General features: G+C 44.2%; 1 long non-coding RNA gene across 2 annotated transcripts; it reads left to right on the plus strand.

Moving 5' to 3' along the window:
- Positions 1-3,579: 3,579 nt before the first annotated feature.
- On the plus strand, positions 3,580-7,213 carry LOC309376670. 2 transcript variants are annotated; one of them, XR_014171264.1, is made up of 3 exons: positions 3,580-3,694; positions 3,794-3,893; positions 7,169-7,213. It is a non-coding gene; the product is annotated as an uncharacterized lncRNA (long non-coding RNA). The 2 variants fall into 2 exon arrangements; XR_014171265.1 differs by lacking the exon at positions 7,169-7,213 and adding an exon at positions 5,755-5,856.
- Positions 7,214-19,714: the final 12,501 nt, after the last annotated feature.

The raw sequence follows: 19,714 nt of genomic DNA on the forward strand, positions 1-19,714 counted from the left end.
AGGAGTTGTAAAGTGTACTTAACAGCGGAAGCAAAGGGTATCACTTCCCCATACAACACACGTACCACCAAAGAGGTAAAGATGATGGTGATGATGTCTTCCACACACATTTCAAGGTGATATACAACAAAACAGCTTAAAAACAGAGAAAAGCAACACAGAAAGTAAGAGCAGATAAATTTTAAAACAATACAAAAAAAGACTGCACACAGCTCCACACTATATATTTATGCAAATTCCATGCATATTTAAAGCCCGTAGCTTTCCCCAAAGCATCCTAGGAATGGTAGTTTGTTAAGGGTGCTAGAAAGTGTAGTACTGTGAGGTGAAAACTAAAATTCCCAGGTTTCTTCAGGGGAAGTCATGCACTTTAAATGTGCATTGAATGTGCTTTAAACGTATGGTGCGGATTTGTCCAAGGTACAAAGTTGGCAGGTAAGAATTAAAAAGTACCATGCAATTCAATAAACACCCGCAGTTTTAAAAGGCAGTGATAAAACTGGGTGCTAGAGGTCACCTGCAAGAAAAGATGTGTGTGTGTGTGTGTGTAAGCAACACCCTTTGTTTAAAACAGAGCTTTCCAAACTGTGTGTCACGATATGTTAGTGTGTCAGCTGCAGTGGAGGCGTGTTGTGTGAATGCTCCCCACACTCCTCCTGGGTCTGGAAAGAGGTCAGGTTAACCTCCAGTTTGCTAGTAAAACTGAATTACTGTGCTACGAAATGATGCATGTCTAAAAGGTGTGTCACCAATATGAAACGTTTGGAAAGCTCCGGTTTAAAAGAATGGGAAGTCTCCCTTGCAGAATCTTTGCATGTGTCTCACATTACATCACACATTAGCTCTGCACTGGGAGCTATTTGTGTAAGGTTCTTCCTTCCCTCATCTACACACTATACCATTCTTCGCCAATGCACCTCCATTAAAAGGATTTCAGCTTGCAGAGCTCAGAGCAATTGTGAGACCTTAAAGAGTTGCTTCTAATCGGAATAGAGAGAACTAGAGTGGATGGAAAAGAGGTCTGTCTAAGTATAGCTATGACTCCATCCGCACTACACATTTAAAGTAGTATCGAACCTGGCTCCCCCTGCCCCACAAAGAATCCAAGGAGCTGTCATTCATTGAGGTTGCTGACAGTTCTTAGGACATCCCTAGTCCCCTCACAGAGCTACAATTCCCAGAGTTTCCAGGGAAGAGGGATTGATTGTTAAACCACTCTGGGAACTGAAGTCCTGTGATGGGAATGGGGTGATTCTCTTAGCATCCTTAACAAATTAAAGTTCCCATGATTCTTTGGGAGAAGCCATGACTGTTTAAAGTGGTGTGAGCCTGCTTAAAATGTACTGTGCAGATAGGTCCTCTAAAGGACATAAGAGCAGCCCTGCTGGATAGGGTCAATGGTCCAGCTAATGTAGCATTTTTATTCCTAATCAGGAGCGGCCCACAAAATGTCCCCCACCAGGGAAGAAGGGGGTGAGTCAAGATATACATCAGGAACAAGAGGGGAATAAAGATCTCTTTGTGGAACTGCTTCCCCTGTGGATCCTGCCACCTAAGGCATTCGCTCAGCTTGTCTCATGGGTGGGGTGGCCCTGTTCTCAGCAGTATCCAGCTATGTGTTTTTGACTGGGCTGGCATCAAGACTCAGCATAGCTGGGCATCTGCCAAGGGCCACCAAACCAACAAAACTAATTGACAAGAGACTCCCTGGACCTGCTCCTCTTCTTCACAACTGCAACTTGCCTGTTCATATGCCTCTGGCTCAGCCCACAGTGGTGGTGAGAAGGAGAAGTAACTGTGCCGCTGCCTGCTTGCTCAGTGGTTCTCTGCCAGGCAATCAAGGAGTAATAGCAATGAGAAAGAGGAGGTGGTGATAATGGCAGCAGAAGTGGCTTCCCAGATGGGGCAGAGCTAGCTTCCCGACAGATGGGTCACTGTTGCATAATGGGAGGGAGAGGGGCAAGGCAGCAGAAGGAGGCTGGTGCAGTGCAAACACTGTTGGTGCAGTGCAGGAGCACTGGGCTGGCCCCACTGGTGTGTTTGCACCACACCAAACTTCCTGTCGCCTCTCTCTCCCAGCAGAAATGACCCACTTGCTAGGAAACTAGTGTAGCAGATCTGCCTCACCCAGTGTGCCCCGTCTGAATGGCAGCAAGGGAGATTGGCCCATGGAGGCAATCTTGCCCAAGGACCTGCATCCAGACCATCTCCTGAAAAGTTTCCAAGTGGCCCTCAACCTCATTCTGGAACAGCATTTAAGCTTCCTGAATAATTCCATATATATATGACCATGATTCCCCATAACCCGCTGTGCATTGTCACCTCTGGACTCTCACACTGTGGTCCCTTCTTAGTGCAGAAGGTGCAGTGCTTGTGGACAGAATGTGAAGATTATCAACCAGGCCCAGAATCTCTCTGCTTTCACAGGGAGCTCTGCTACAAGGGTGCTGACATCTCGCAGTTTTGCATTTGGCAAGCTGACAGTACATTGCAAAAATTATCCTGGAGTTCAATTGCTCTCATATGCAGACAACTATAATCAGGATCAAGGGTGGATTTCCCCCAAGCTCTCATTATTGGCCTCTGACGTCCAAGTAAGTCAGTGAGGAACCTGCTACTCATTTCAATCAGGGCATAACTATTGCAAAAACAACACACCATTTCCCATGTTCAGTTCCTGGCATCTCCAGTCAGCTCCTCTCTCTGAAACCTGGAGAGACACTGCCAATCAGTGTAGACAACACTGAGCTTGATGGGCCAGTGGCTTGAATCAGTATAAAGCAGCACCCTCCCCGTGCGAGAAGCCAACAAGACTATATCATTCTAATGAGTTGCTGAAGGAATGGGCATTAAGTAATGCCTACTGATTCAGCCTGAGACCCTCAAGTTACTCATAATTTCAAACTGCAAAATTCCTATGCTTCCATCCCTCATGAGGCACTAATCATGGCAGCTAGGCGTTAGCACTTGGGGCTGTGAATCATCACCCACTTTCCATTTTAAAAGACATTTGCTGAAAGCTTGAACAGCTCTTCAGTGAGTAACTCCAAACTCTGAATCCCCATGTGCAAATGTAAGGAAGTGGGCAATTGGTACTGTGAAAACATAGGGCCCAATCTACATAGGATTTGTTTGGAATGTGGATGGTTACCATGAAGATACTGGAAGGATGATTTGGATACAGAAGAATGGGAGGCCTTTATATTTTATGCACACCATCAAATGCTGCTAAGTGTTAAGGGAATAGCTAGTTGGACATCCATGGTTATTGTCAGGGACTGGACTGAGGAGGAATGGAGGGAACCGCCCCCACCCTCTTCCTGCAGCTTCCCGAAAAGAGGAGGACAGTATAGATTTAGAACAGTGGTTTGCAGAAGGCCATAGTTCAGAAGCTGCAGAGAGGAGAAGCTGGGAAATATTGGGAGAGCAGCAGGAAGCAGCAGCAGCAGCAACAGCAGGGGAGAGACAGCTGACGACTCAGTGTCTCTAGAAAGCATTCCTGACCCCCTAGAACCAGGCGTTGAGAGTAGTAGAACAGAAAGCTCAGAGGCAGAAAGCACAGGTCAGCCAGTGCAGGGGTGATGTAGAATAGAAGAGACTGAGGAGGTGGGACTTTACTTGGAGCAATGCCATTATCAAAAGGAGACCACATTCCTTTGTCTCTCTCTCTGTGAATAGCGAATAAACAACTTCGGTAAGAACTCTTCTTGTTTATCTGCTTCCTGGCTGCCACCATAGGAGGGATAGGATTCCCTGAAGTTATTTATGGAAACAATCCTCTTCTGTTTTACAGAGATGGGAACAATTACCCTGAGGTTCCAGCAATAAATGGTCTACTTGGCATGCCAGCAGAAGTACTTTTAGTGTTCTTGATTATGATGGTGCATACACAGGTAAGAGAGCCGATGGGAAGGCATTAGTTAGTTAATGGGAGCAGATCCAAGTCGTGCAAGGCTCACTGTAGGACAAGGTCCAAGGTCCATGTGTACCTTTATAAAGCCCTGAAACGCTGACACAAAACCCCACACATACACTACGTAGAAGAATAGAATCTTTGCCACGCCGACCCACCCCTTCTTTCCCCCTCTTTTCTTCCCAACCTTATGGTGCAGGCAACACTAATGTCTCACAACAAATGAAACTTATCTGTAGAAAACACAACCTGAAAAAAGAGACAATGCATGTACTTTTGTAAACTAAGAAATCTTTAATAAAATTATTTTAAAATAAACAAACAAACATATAAAGCCCTGAGCAACTAAGGGCCAGGGTACAATTCTGAGAGTGGTTGAAGATTCAGTCCCACTTCCTGAGGAACTCAGGGAATTGTGAGGGGAATTGGGGGGTCTCCAACAAATCCTCGGCACCCTTAACAAACTAGAGTTCCCATGATTCTTTGTTTAATGTTGTATCATGGTGCTTTAAATTTATAGTGCAGAGGGAGGCTAAGCCTCCCCTACGCTACATTCACCCCCTTAAACATGCCCACATTTCACTGGGCGAAACTAAATAAGAATACAGTTAAATAAAGAAAGAAGAAGGTGAAATAAATAGAAAAGCAAGACTGTGAACTACGTTACAGTTCTGCTGCTTAAAACAAAAGAGAGAAGAGTGTATTTTGTTTTGTTTTATTTTAGTTCCTGGCACAAGGCTGGTAGCTGCAGCCAGATAAACAGAACAGTCCTTCCTTGAAAATATATTGGCACATACAGCAATGTGAATCAAAGCAGCAAAAATAGCCACTTGTCCTGGGAATGCACTGAACAGGCTCAGCTCTATGCCATCAAGGACCTGGTGCTAATGTAAGGCTTACCTTCCTGGATCAGATTGGCTCTGTTGCCAACCAGATTCCCCTAAGAAGCTCATGAGCCATCCTCTGTCATCTGCCGCAAGGACCTGCTGACTGGAGATATGCAGCTTCTAGTCATGAATGTTCCCTTCAGCCCTCCCTGGCTGGTAGCCTTGGGTAGATCTATTTTCCAGGAATTTGAATTTTTTCTGTAAAGCCATTGAGGTCAGCATTCATTGACACATCTTATGCCAATGCATGCCATAATCTAATGGCACATTGTTTCGCAAAGAACTGCTTATGTTTGTAGTGGGCCTACTGTGTTAAGCAAAGTCATTGACAGACCTTGAGTTTTTGGCTTGGCTGTCACTAAGGTGGAAAGCCAGCCTTCTCCAACCTGGTACCCTCTAGATTCTGCTGAGCTACAACTCTGACCATTGGACATGCTTATTGGGATTGGTGGGAGCTGTAGTCCAATGACATCCGGAGGGCACCAGGTTGGGGAAGGCTATGGTAGGCCCTGCCTGTTGTTGCTTTTGGCTCCACCTACTCTTGGCTTCTTTCCCTTCTGCCCTACCAGTTCCAGTGGGCCCCAGTCACCACTGAGTGAGGGACTTTGTCAAAAGCTTTTGGAAAGATCAAGTACACATACTGACATTCTCCACAAACTCTAAAAAGCTAGAGAGATAGGAGACTTTGGAGAACTTCTAACAGGCAAAAAGCAGGGATGAGTGAATTTATCAATTCCTCTTTCAGTTTCTCAGTCTGAAGTGCACATTTCTGGTTCAGTTTGCAATTATTATTTTTTAAGTCACTGTGAAAAATTGTTAGCATTTTAGTATACTAATATATACTTACCTGAATGCAATTTTGCCCAACATAGATATTTGCAAGCAAATGTCATTAATATAATGCACCTTTGCATGTTGTTTTCATTAATATACTGTATGCCTTTTTGTACACAGTATTTGGTTGGAGAACCGCATCACAAAATTCAGAGAAGTGAGAATTTAAAAGGATAACTTTACTTTGGTTCATCTGTTGTTTCAGAAAGTGTGAATTAGGTAGGTTGTCATCAAAGTTAGAACTGAACCAAATTTCTTTGCCATCCTTGGGCAGGCCTATTCAATCATCTTCCTCCTTTTGTCCTCTTTTTCCTAATGTTGCACGGTTCAGGGCTAACCATTTTCTGCTGAACACTAATGTACCATCACACACATTCCTCCTCTTACATCCTTAATAGGATGAATGCTTTTATAGGAAGTAAGGGACGAGGAGAGTAAGGATTCATTCCATAACAGGATCAAACCAAGCATGAAGTGGGCAATCCACAGCTGGGTCTCCTGATTCCTCCCCCTGCCCTTAAAACAGTGTGTGTGTTGTGGGGGGTGGGAATCAGAGAAGCAGCAGTGGTCCTGCATTTTATTCCTAATAAATAGCTTGGGACGGGGGCAATTTGGATCAGGAAATGGAGGAAAGCATTCAGCAACTCCGCTACCAGTGCCTCTGCTCTTATCAAAATCAGAGCACATCTGCAACTGCTTTAAGAAACAAATTCTCATGAAATCACAGCTCTTCTATGTCCTGTGAAGTTTGGCCTCAGATCTCTGGGTTAGATTATAGCACATCAAGGATGGAGAATATACAGCAGGCCTCCAGGCTAGGGCTGGACGATATCTGGTTTTCAACATTGCAATGTATCACCAGCTAAACATCACGATATACTGCTATATAGCAATGTCTGAAATAAGCATGGAGCTATGTAGGGGCATTGGCTGGCTTCACGGTTTTCCCCACATTGTGATTTTTGGCATAGCACACACACATATATCATGATTCGCGATATATTGCCAGGTCAAAAACTATGAAACCAATAGTATGATATGGACTTTGAACCGGTTTGGGGTGGTATATCGATACATCACCCAGCCCTACTCCAGGTCTCTCTGGCTGGTCCTTGTGACTCTCCTGAGTTCATACCTCCTCCACAGCCAAATCCCTCCTCCTTAGGCTACGCCCTTCACTGGCCTTCCTTCACACCCTTCTCTAGCATTTTTGCCTTACTAAAATGTGTCCTTGACTCTGCTTATGTACCTTGCCTGCCTGGGTGGATGAGAGAAAGAGAGAGGGGTGTGTGAACACATGTGGAAACTATAAAGTTTACATTAGTTGCTCTGCCCACTTTTGCCTCTGGCCCCACCCACCACTGTCATGTGGCCCCCAGAAGGTTGTTCAGAAGGGGATATGGCCCTTGGGATAAAGAAGATTCCCCGCCTTCGTAGTACACCATTTCTGCTGTGAGGCATCGGTTCCCTCCTTCCTCCTTGTTCCAATCAACCCAGCACTGGGTACATACTAACCTCTTTGATTAAATCACAGAATGACTCATTATATCTCCCAGTCAAGCTACTACCCACCTGCGCCCAAGACAATCCGTTCTCAAGGTGTGTCATCACCATCATCTTTAGCCTCTTCGAGATTTCCCATTTATAGGAAGCAACGCCAGCTTCAGAAAATGCAAAAGCCGAGCGTTCCATCCAGACACACGCTGCCAGCCGAATGACTGAGACTTGATATGATACAAGCAATTTATTGCAAATTGCCCACATTTTTTCTCCTGCTGCACTTCTTTTGACAGCGACAATAGTAAACCCTGTGTCAGACACAGGTGTGAATCAGACAGGGGCTGAAAAGGGAGAACGTTCTAGTCTGAATTAGCTGGAGCACATCCGACGGTGACGTCACGGGAGGATGAATCACTGGAGTGTTTATGGGAATAAATTGTTGTGATCTAACCTGCTAATGTGCCTGATGCTGCACTGCTCCGTTCCTTGGAAATAGCCAATCTATTGCAGATGATGTCATTTCCCATATAATAAAGGTTTAAGCCAGGACAAGGGTCTCTGATTTTAAGGTAGCCATTGCAACAGAATTTGCAAAACAAATGTATAGAAATATAAGAACATATGAGGGAGGGGTTTTAAATTGGGTTGTTTTTTGTTTTATTATGTGTTTTGTGGTTTTATATTGTGGTTTTATGTTGTAATTGCAGGTATAGGGCGGTATACAAATATAGTTGACAACAACACCAATAGAAGAGTTTGCTGGAGGCGACAGATGTCCATGTAACCCAGTATCCTGCTTCCAGCCTGCTCTGCATCAATAAAATACGGTAGATCACCATATACAGTAATATCAAACTTTATTTTGACTTCTAAATCAATCCTTTCCAGTACCTCTGTCAAGTCTTGAAGAAATCTAAATATCTCTGATTTGTGGAAAAGAGGGACTGGAAAGGAATATAATGCTATACTAAGGAAACAATAGTAACTTGAATGGGACCCTCTCACTTGCAGTTTTAGGAAAGAACTTTAATCTCGAAGGCAACATTTCAAGACAGACTCAGGCTAGTATGGCATGGCTCAGAAAAACAGAACTAAATGGTTACTATTTTGGGGGAAAGGTCTACTTCTGCCAGTTACTTGTGGATGGCCAAAAGCCTGCCGTGAAAATGTTTGCTTGCCGAAGTAGTTACTGTGGTTATTATTAACTAGCATTAGAAACATAATGGCATTTGTTTTCTGTTTCCTTTCCAACATCACAGTATATGTGCAGTATATAAAATACTGAGATGTGATTGTCATTGTTCGAATATGCATACTGGTATCTGTTCACCTGTAAGACCCCCCCCCCAAATACAAGTTTCTCAGTCTACCAGATTTGCACAAAACAGCAGCTCTGTGTGTGTTTGTTGCTCCAAGCCAAGAAACCTGATGTCCATGGGTATTTGTTTACATGTGCACCTACACCTTTCATGATCTAGCATGCTTGCACAAAAGAGTAGTCCAAAATAAATAAATAAGTGATGACTCACTTGAAACTAGAGCCAGAATGCTGACCTGACCAGACGCAGGTTTACCATTCTGCATAAACTGCTTACATCTGATTAGGAGCAAAGCTGTCCTTTTACAGCTCAATTGCAGTCCCATTTAATAGTGACAGGCTGCACTTAAGAGTCACATTCAAAGCGATTTTCAACTGCTGTGCTTTCATACCAGCCTTTCCCCCCCTTAGAAGTCAAGAAAGGCCACCAAGTCACATCTTTGGGCTGCAGCCAATCCAACTAAGGAAATTAAAGGCTTGGGGAGTTGTTTTCCAGCAGAATTCCATAGTAACAAAAAGTAAGAAGGCAAATACTGTACAATTGAATGGAAGCTGATTTCAAAATTTCAGCACCTGACACATTATTCAGATGGCCATCTTGATGTTGACTGTCCTTACATTTAGCAGCGTTTCTTGTTTAATGAAACAAGAATGGGCAACTCTCACTCCCCACAAAAAACTGCTGCAGGGGACTTTTACATGGATTGGAAGTGTGATTAATGTGGTGAGTGTTAACCCTTTACCCCCCAAGTGTGGGGAGGAGGTGATTTTTGGTGGGGACATTGTTGTTGTTGGACCTAGGTAAGGAAATGCAGCTTCCCTTATAGTCACTTTCTGTGTACAGGTACGAAAAGATCCTCTTCACATTACAACCCACTGGAGTTGCTGCTCAGGGCAACTTCCAAACAAAGGAGCTTCTCATGCAATCAAGTGTTTTATGACATCTACACAACATTGTCACAAAAATGCTAACCACGTTCCCCCTATTTAATAACAATTTACCCTGGGGGTGGGGTCCAATAGGCTTTTAAAAAACCAACCAAATCCTGCTCCCAATGACCCATTTGGGATACCTCACTGACATACTGTATTTACAATATTAAGTCCCGGTTTGGAAGTCCCCTCAGTTATTCAGAGAGGGAGAACTAGTTGTATTGTAAACTGCCCTGTGATGAAGAGTGGTATAGAAATGTAATATATGTAAAGAAGTGATTTAATTTAGTTTTAAATCTTGTCATTCTGAGTGAGTATAGAATTGGCACCTTTAATATTCTGATTTGGCTCTTGTGCAGGAGATTGTGGAAATTATTCAGTGAAGCTTTTTATGGCATGAAAATAATGTAATGGTGCAGCTGGCAGAGCAGATGGACATCCTTTGTGTCTTCAGTCTGCTGCTGCTAAACACATGAGAGAAAGCCCAGGAAAAGGTGGCAACTCTAAGCACCCACTATTAAGTTCTACTTGTAGCACAAAACTCACTTTTAATTTTATATTTTTACCATATAGCAGGGATGAGGAACCTGTAGTCCCCCAGATGTTGTTCGACTTCAGTTTCCACCACCCCTGACCATTGGCCATACTAGCTGGCGCTGATGGAAGTTGGAGTCCAACAACATCTGGAGGGCTGCAGGTTCCCTGCCCCAGCTGTAGAGATTAGGGCCTGAGTAAGAAATGCTTTCCATCTATTTTGCTAAAATAGCAATTAGCAGTTAAACAAATGAACCTAACTGTGAGAGGTAAAAAGAACAACCATTAATGGAGAAGATATATAAGCACAGTGTGTATTTTTAAACTTTTTCCATCCTCAGATTTATTGTAACACCTTAAATAAGGCAAATATTTTTTCTGGACTCCCTTCTCAACATGTAAAAGTTTACAAGTTTTAGCAAGGTCTTTCAGATTTGTGAACAAAGTTTCATCTCTGCCTTGGCCCACACAAGTTGACTTCTTGTTCCAAGACTTGATAGGTATATGTTTTAAGAAGGAATTCAGCAAGCTTTTGGGCAAGTTCGGAGTTTCCATATTACTTAAATGAACATGCTTAAGGCTGTGTATTAACAAATATACATTACATTTCAGAGGTTGGGAACCTGTGTTCATCCCGATGTGCTAAACTACTGGCTTTAGGCCATCTTGGTGCGGCTGATGAAAGTTGTAGTTCAGCACAGCTCGATGGACACAGGTTCCCAACCCCTGAAATAGATTGCCTTTTGTCCAGTAGGATACCTGGCCACTCAAAGCCACCTCTGCCATTGGCTTTGATCAGCGAAGGATGTGTGACAGGTCCCAAGGCTTTCAAAGTGGACTGGAAGTTAGCCATTGGCCCCAAGGCCTCATGAGGTCCTGCACTACCAGCCCTGCCAAAGCATGATCCTTGCTTCATTCCCCAGTGCTGAGCAAGCTGGCTGTGAATGAGGCAATGGCACAAGAGTATGAAAGCAGAAAAGCAAATAGAAAGGGTTTTCTGCTATGAGGAAGGCATTTGTGAAACACTGGAGGGTATGATATGTCATAATATGCCTACTAAGCATCCTCTGCTGAACTGTTTTGGATTATCTAGTTGACACCTCCACCTCTCTTATTTATCAGTGGGAGATCTTTAGATGAACAGCTCAGAGCAGGTTGGCTGGCACACTGTTGTGCTGCCTGAATTTCTCCTACCTGCAGTGTTTGTCAAAATGAGCAATCCCTGCTCAGTTCTACTATGCAAAGTCTGAAGGTGCTTACTCAACAAACTCAACATCCCTTTCTGGAGCAGCAGTCAAAGTGCATTGTAAGGAACAGTTCCCATGGCCAAAGAGACAAACCATTTTATAACTGATCAGTGGCTTGTCTCTTTGGCACTGAGAACTACCATAACAAAAAGGCATGCAAGGTTTCATCTACGTGCATGCAAGCCTGTGTCTATATTGTTGTGAGTTGAGGGGTGGTTAGGCTGTATGGCTGAGTCTCTTCTAATTCCTGGATCCAGCAAAGGTTCAACTGCCAGAATAGCCTGGCCAGTTTCTTGGTAATGGCCCTAAGAATGGGTTGTTAAGGTAAGAAAGGAAGTGGCTCTGTGCCAGAGGACAAATGGATGGGTCCCCTTCTTTACCTGGCTGTTCATGAGAAGGACAAAGCCCAGAGTTGTGTGTGTAAGCAGGCTGCAGGCTGCAGGTCACATGCCAGCCAAAGTTAAAAGTGAGCGGAGCAATAAATGTTCATTTCACCTTAGTACAGGAAGCTTGTTTCTACACCCACTCGCTCCCACTTCCATATTCTCCATCCAGGCAAGCAAGCAAGAAGCATGGGCAGAGTTCAAGGCCATATTCCAGCTAGGCAAAAATGCTGAAGGAGAACATGAAGCAGGGCTGGGGAGGAGTGTGATCTGAGGTGAGCCCCGAGGGCTGGAGAGAGATGCTCGGAGCCTGAGGCTCCCAATGCAGTCTCTGCCCTGGTCCATGTGGGTGACACTTTATGCGTAGGTGTTATCTGATTTCATCAAATTGGCTTATTCTCTGTACTTGCATTATCGATCCATTTGTCTCTAACAGCTATAGCACACAATTAGTGTGCACTTTCAGTATGCACTTCTATTCAATAGAATAGGTATCTAAAGTACAAGTGGATTTTTTAAAAATTCAGATCAATGATTTGCAGCGACTTATTTTCGCTTCTGGCTTATTTAAATTGCCTTGATTTAAATCCATCCATCCTGACACAAAGGACTGCTGTGAGATCAAAGCATATGTCCACGAGTTTAATTTTTGGCATCACTGAATGCAGGGGTTTAGGCTGGATTTACCTCATTGTGTCCCATTGAGAGAATCTGTTTATCCTGAGCTGTTAGAAAGCCATTCGAAAGCTTCCGTCAGTGTTTGCAGCTGGTAATTTGGAAGCACAATGCAATTAATGAGGAGTTCAGTCATGGACACTTGGCAAATGAGTGCGAATGGAAGTGGAGGGGAGTGAGAAAAGCAAATGTTTTGGCACAGCACTTGCTAAGCATCTTTCAGACAATGACTCAAAGCATGTGAAACACTATGGCCCAGTTGTAAGTAAAAGCCACGTTGCCATGCAGCCAGGTGTCTTTCTTACTAGGAAAGTAACCCGTTCGGGGATCCAGAACAGCTAGTAAGCTTCACAGTTTGCCTGGTTTGGCAACAGAAGTAACCAGTGTGGTGCGCTCCAGAAGGGAGAAAACAAACCAGTGTGCAACTTCAGCAGAAAGGAACTGGTTTTGTTTTTTGGGGGTTTTTGTTTGTTTGTTTTTTGCCTTCAGGTCAGGGTTAGACTCAGCTAAGCATGCCAAATATAGTAAAATAGATAATAGCAATTAAACTCAGCTTTCACAATAAGCCAGGCTTGCTGGCTTATCTTGGTTTATTAGAATGCTACTCCTGATTCAGTCTCACCTGCCATTCCACTTTTTTTCCTGCTTCCACCACTGCCTGCCACCTTGACCCCTTTGTGGTGGTAGCAGTGGCATCATCTGCTTTGCTCCTGATGCCTCCCCCCATTCCTTTTTTTAAAAAGTTACTTGCAACTTTAATTTACTTTTACTTCTAAGTTTAAGCATCCTTTCTGGCCACCGCAGCCAATCATAGCAGAGGCACAGGCACCCTCCAGGCCAGTTCACCCAGAATGCCTCACTCTGAGAAAGGAGCCCCTTGGCATTTTCCCAGAGCAAGGATTAGGCAGGCAGGAAGACTCAGGAGCAAAAAGTTGAGTCCTGGCCTCACTGGCTGGCTGGGGAGGTGATTGGTTGGCTGGCCCACCCAGGAAGGAGGTGAGCAGGATGCCAGAGCATGCCATTTGCAGCTCCCCAAGAAACAATTGACTCATTTCATCTCAGTGTTGGGCTGGCTAGCCTTGCTTCTATGATTCTCTGTTTAAAGGATTGAAAATGAAGTGGGGGTGGGGGAGTGTATCTGAATTATGACAGCAATAAATGCATAGTCCAAGCCTGGGGGGGGGAAGGCCTTGGAGATATCTGCTTGGAAAGAAAAAGGAAATGGAAAAACCCCACGCATAGTACACCAACATCCATACAAATTAGATAAGGAAATGCTCGTTCTTAATAGAAGCCTAAGCAGCAGTGGCAATGTTCTAGGACTTTAATGAATAACACATTCCCCCGAGTGGTGAAACTTTGGGCTAAACGTTGAGAGGAGGAAGAGAGTCGTGACTGGCCCTCTTCATCATGTCTTCTGAAGAGGCAGACACCACCCCCTGTAGCAAAAGGAAGGAGCCTCACTATAGAGGTCCCCCCTCCAACCCAGTAAGCTCCAAGGTTATTTGATTTCCAAATGCAAATTTATTGCTCATTGACACATCAGACCAGACACATGCACACAATAAAATAAAAAGCAAGATAACACCAAAATAAGTGCATGCAAAATACATTACCATAATGAGAGCTGATAATTATTTGCTTTTATGAACCAGGTACCCCAAAGTTCTGACAGCTGCAACACAATTTTTAAAAAATAACAAAGGATGCATGTTTTGCTGTTACAAACGGAACAGTTTTAACTGGTGGAACACATGAGTTCTGTGAATAGTTAACAGCAGCTACAAGGGGTGTGGGGAGGAGTTTGAATCAGGACCATGACTCTAGAGACCAGGGAGAGAGGGGTTAACCTTTTGCCCCCTCCCCAACATATTCCTGATTTCAAATCACCTCACCAATGCCTCTCTTTCCCCAGCTAGGGAAAATTTGCATCCATATATTTCTCCACATATCCCATGCCCCCTGGTTTCAGCATTGGATTTTAATAAGGAAAATGGTATGTATGGAGTACGAAAAGGCTGTATTTTGTCTCCCTGCTTATTTAACTTATATGGAGAATTCATCATGCAAAAGGCTGTGCTGGATGAATCCCTAGCCGGAATTAAGATTGCCGGAAGAAATATCAACAACCTCAAATATGCAGATGACACAACCTTGATGGAAGAAAGTGAAGAGGAATTAAAGAACCTTTTATTGAGGGTGAAAGAGGAGAGCGCAAAATATGGTCTGAAGCTCAACATCAAAAAAACGAAGATCATGGCCACTGGTCCCATCACCTCCTGGCAAATAGAAGGGGAAGAAATGGAAGCAGTGAGAGATTTTACTTTCTTGGGATCCATGATTACTGCAGATGGCGACAGCAGCCACGAAATTAAGAGATGCCTGCTTCTTGGGAGAAAAGCAATGACAAACCTAGACAGCATCTTAAAAAGTAGAGACATCACCTTGCCAACAAAGGTCCATATAGTTAAAGCCATGGTTTTCCCAGTAGTGATGTATGGAAGTGAGAGCTGGACCATAAAGAAGGCTGATCGCCGAAGAATTGATGCTTATGGTGCTGGAGGAGACTCTTGAGAGTCCCATGGACTGCAAGAAGATCAAACCTCTCCATTCTTAAGGAAATCAGCCTGAGTGCTCACTGGAAGGACAGATCGTGAAGCTGAGGCTCCAGTACTTTGGCCACCTCATAAGAAGAGAAGACTCCCTGGAAAAGACCCTGATGTTGGGAAAGATGGAGGGCACAAGGAGAAGGGGACGACAGAGGACGAGATGGTTAGTGTCTTCGAAGCTACCAGCATGAGTTTGACCAAACTGCGGGAGGCAGTGGAAGACAGGAGTGCCTGGCGTGCTCTGGTCCATGGGGTCACAAAGAGTCGGAGGGGGAGGGTTAAGCCCTCCTCAGTGCTTTACTGTGAAGCTCTCTGATTGGCTGTGGAGTAAATCACTTTGTAGCAAGTGTGGAGAACCTTTGGCCCTCCAGTTGTTACTGACCTACAACAACTCATATCATCCCTGTCCGTTGGCCATCCTTGCTGTGGCTGGTGGGAGTTGTAATTCAGCAACATCTAGAGGGCCAGAGGTTTTTCCACACCTGCTTTACAAGATTGTTGTGAGAATTAAAACGGCTAAGGTTGCATTCTTAACCCCGCTTCCCTGAGAGTAAGCAACACTGAATTCAAAAGAGGGTGCTTCAAAATAAGCATGATTAGGATTGCACCATGATTCTGCATGTGTTGCCCTGAGCAATTTGTAGAGAAAAGCAGGATGCAAATTTGATGAATAATTAATGGAACTTTTAATTGTAAAATCACAGTTGGTTATCTTTACGTGTGTGTGTCCCCCCCCCCCGAATCATCAGTGTTGTTTTTGTTGAGGGATGTAAAACTGAATGGGGAATGGAGGATTATTTCAGTACAAACGGATGCTGTTTGCAATCATGTATGAATAATGCAGTAAATGTCTAGATTCATCTGATGATAAAATTGTGGGGCTGTTGAGAAGATGAATCTGAATAGTCTCAGATGCAGCCCATGCCATTTGACCAGCTATTATATAACCAATGGAACAGATTGTACTTCTGTAATCTTACGTCACAGTTCACTCACAGTGGTTAACTCCTGTTGCCAAGAGAACCAGGCAGAGAGAGAATCCAACAGATTTGCAGGGCGAGCCCAGAAATGGATAATCAATGAAGGTTTGAGTTTATCAACACAGCTTCAGCTCACTGGAAACTTTTGCCAGGAATCCCTTAAACCAGTGGAAGCCCCTTCATGTGGGACACAGAATTCCATCAATGGAGAATGCAAAATTCCAGGGAGGGCCAGGATCCATGGGGGGCTTTTTTCCTGTCACTAGCCAAAAAATAGGAGGGTTGAATGCTCCCTTATTCAAGACGCATAAGCCTTCAAAAACCCGTTCTAGACTTGAGGTGGGTGAAAACAGCTGTCAATGTTGGTTTTTCTCATTTTTCATTTTTCCAATCTTAAGATTATTTCTCCAGTTTTCAGTTTGCAATTGTTTAAGGCCTTTTGAAAATTTATCAACAGTTTTGTGCACATTTCTCCTAACAGATACATTTAAAACAAAATTTTGCCCAATACACACATTTTGGCAAAGCAATTTCCCTTCTTGTGATGCATTTCTGTATGTTATCTTCAGTAACATGTGCAATTTGTTTTATCCTAGCAATTGCAGCTTAGTTCATGTTGCTTGGCTGAAGAGCTGCACTGCAAAATTCACAGGAGTGCAAATTTCAAAGGATGGCTGTGTTTCAGTTCATTTATTGTTTCAGAAAGTGCAAATGAGGTATGTTCACCTTTAAATCAAATTTCTATTCCGTCCCTACTGCCTACAGCCTTGAGTTCTGTGATGGGATTTCTATGGTGACATATACATGTAAATTAATACATATCTGAGTTCATTTTGTTTTATTGATAACTACAACGATTTAAAGGGACACAGGTGGCGCTGTGGGTTAAAGCCTCAGCGCCTAGGACTTGCCGATCGAAAGGTCGGCGGTTCGAATCCCTGCAGCGGGGTGCGCTCCCGCTGCTCGGTCCCAGCGCCTGCCAACCTAGCAGTTCGAAAGCACCTCCGGGTGCAAGTAGATAAATAGGGACCGCTTACCAGCGGGAAGGTAAACGGCGTTTCCGTGTGCAGCTCTGGCTCGCCAGATGCAGCTTTGTCACGCTGGCCACGTGACCCGGAAGTGTCTTCGGACAACGCTGGCCCCTGGCCTCTAAAGTGAGATGGGCGCACAACCCCAGAGTCTGTCAAGACTGGCCCGTACTGGCAGGGGTACCTTTACCTTTACCTACAACGATTTATGTGTATCAAACAGAAATACCAATAAACAAATACAAAACTAGGCCTGCCAACTGTGACGGCATGACAGCTGAGCTAACATAGCATTATTTTGTATTATGGGAAGAAGACGACAAATAATGTTCTTATATTAAACAGTCAGAGGGACTTCAGGCATCATAAACAATATTGATAAAAAATTTCTCACTTAAATCATTAGGTTTCCGCCGCCCCCCCAAAAAAGAAATAAAAGAAAAGAAAAGCATTTGGGGTTTTTTTGCCCAGTTTTGGTGTTTGGTTCCCCAAAGTTCACTACCTGTAGGCACTACCACCACAGAGGGATATAAATGTCATGTTTTGCGAAATCCCCTCCACAACAGTTTGATGCACATTCTGGGTACAATGTTCCCAATCTCAGTGGGGTATAATCCCCTCTATGGTTTACTTAGAATTTGAATTTTTGGAGGCAGCTATTTCCCAAATTTCCTGATCAGTCTGGTATGTTTTGGAAGAGCTGTGGAGAACTAGTGAGACGGTTTAGGCCTACTTTGTGGAAGAGGTTTAGACCAGATGGCTTAATGGACTCAGCAATAAATAAATAAATTTCACCTTATTTTTGAATCCTGTTTCCTGGTTCACAGATTCATTTTTTAAGTATGCATTGGCCTAATTACCCAAGGCGCAAAGCAAGCCCATTTTTAGCTATCTACTGTAAAGTAAGCATTGTTACTATTCTTACTCAGAATCAGCACCATGTGTCATCTATTCCCACACTAGGCTAATATTTAGTAAGGTCACAGGGTTGGCTAGCCCTTATCAAACACATTCCCTGGAAACTTGGCAGGAGCTCCACTTTGAAAAGACCTCTGCAGTGTAGTGTTGGTTACCGTTGTTAGGCTTTCTTTGCTTTATTATGAGTGTCCCTCCCCCCGCCACCGCCGCTTCTACTCAGTGAATTCTGATAAATGCAGTTTTTAAAAGAGCAGATTAATGAAAAGCTGGTCAAGAACTGTATGTTAACCTGTAAATTTGCCACCTTTTAAATGAGCTCTGCTCTTGATATGTGGATAATTTAGCAGGAAAAGCTTTCCCCATTACTTTTCTCTGTTCCAGGAAAGGCCTCACCTACTTATTTCATGCATATCAGCCTGCCTTTAAAAGCCAGCAAAAGAAGAAGGAGGAAAGTAGCATCCCAAGTAAAATGCCCACAGGTGAATAAAGGGTATGGTGCAGTCAAACTTCTTTTGCATGGGTACAACATACATAATCAACATCAGTAGAGTTATTTTAGCATCACAAATTTTGAAGGAGGAAAAGGAGTGGAGAAAGAGAGAGAGAGTCTAGGGCAAAAGTAACAGAGGCTGAGAACTTGGGTAACTTGCAGGGGCAAAACAGATGCAATCAGGCAGCGATGCTTCTTTTTCATGTATCTGCATTGTTCGAATATAAAGATGGGGTTGAATGCCTGATTTTCTACATCAAGGGGAGCGCAGATGAAGGGATCTGAACCTTCCATGCCTTACCTTACTTCAGACCAGGAATGACTCCAAGGGATACTGAGGAGAAAAGCAGGAGAAAAGCCCCTATATGAGCTAACCAGTAGATGGGATGCTGATGCTTAATGTATGGGGTGAGATGCTGGGAAGGTTGACACAATTCATTTGCACCAGCGGAGCCAGTTCAGCACTCTTGCTGGAGTGTTTGCACTGCGCCACACCAACCCACCCTGCCTTGCCTTGCCTTGCCTCTCCCTGCCTCTGCCTCCTTGTAAGCTACAGTAGCCAAGAAGCTAGTGTGAGCTAGCTCATCCAAAAATAGTTCCCTCCAGCCCATTTAGTCTTTCAGCTTTTAGTCCTATATAAAGGTAAAGGGACCCCTGACCATTAGGTCCCGTCGCAGATGACTCTGAGGTTGCGGCGCTCATCTCGCTTTACCGGCCAGGTCATGTGGCCTGCATGACTAAGCTGCTTTTGGCGAACCAGAGCAACGCACGGAAACGCCGTTTACCTTCCCACCGGAGCAGTATCTATTTATCTACTTGCACTTTGACGTGCTTTTGAACTGCTAGGTTGGCAGGAGCAGGGACCGAGCAACGGGAGCTCACCCTATCGTGGGGATTCAAACTGCCGACCTTCTGATTGGCAAGCCCTAGGCTCTGTGGTTTAGACCACAGCACCGCCCGTGTCCCTTAGTCCTATATAGCATGGATTAAATCATGGCTGGGGAGCCTGTGGCCATCCTGCTGATGTCAGATAAAGGATGGTGAGAGTTGTAGACCAACAACATATGGGGGGGGGCACAGGATCCCAAGCCCTGAATTAACATTTTCCTCCCTAATAATGGTCTTTGCTGTCATCACCACCCCACTAGGTTCCTTCTCCCCAGCATTGATCCCTGATTTAGAAAGTTTCCTTCCTTCCTTCCTTCCTTCCTTCCTTCCTTCCTTCCTTCCTTCCTTCCTTCCCTTCTTCGCTTGTTATATACCACATGATTTGAATCATAGGGCGCTGAAGAGCAGAGCTGCACCCCTGGGCCCTCACCTCTGCTGCCATCATGTCCAGCTCCCTGCTCCCCTTCATCTATGCACTGCAGGGTGCATCTGATATTGGAAGGTGGGAGATAAAAATACCTGAAGCAATGGGGCATGGGAAAACTCGGTGAGGAGGGTTTAGACTCTCTTACCCATA

Source organism: Podarcis melisellensis, assembly GCF_964234715.1.
Source record: "Podarcis melisellensis genome assembly, chromosome: 8".
NCBI lineage: Eukaryota > Metazoa > Chordata > Lepidosauria > Squamata > Lacertidae > Podarcis > Podarcis melisellensis.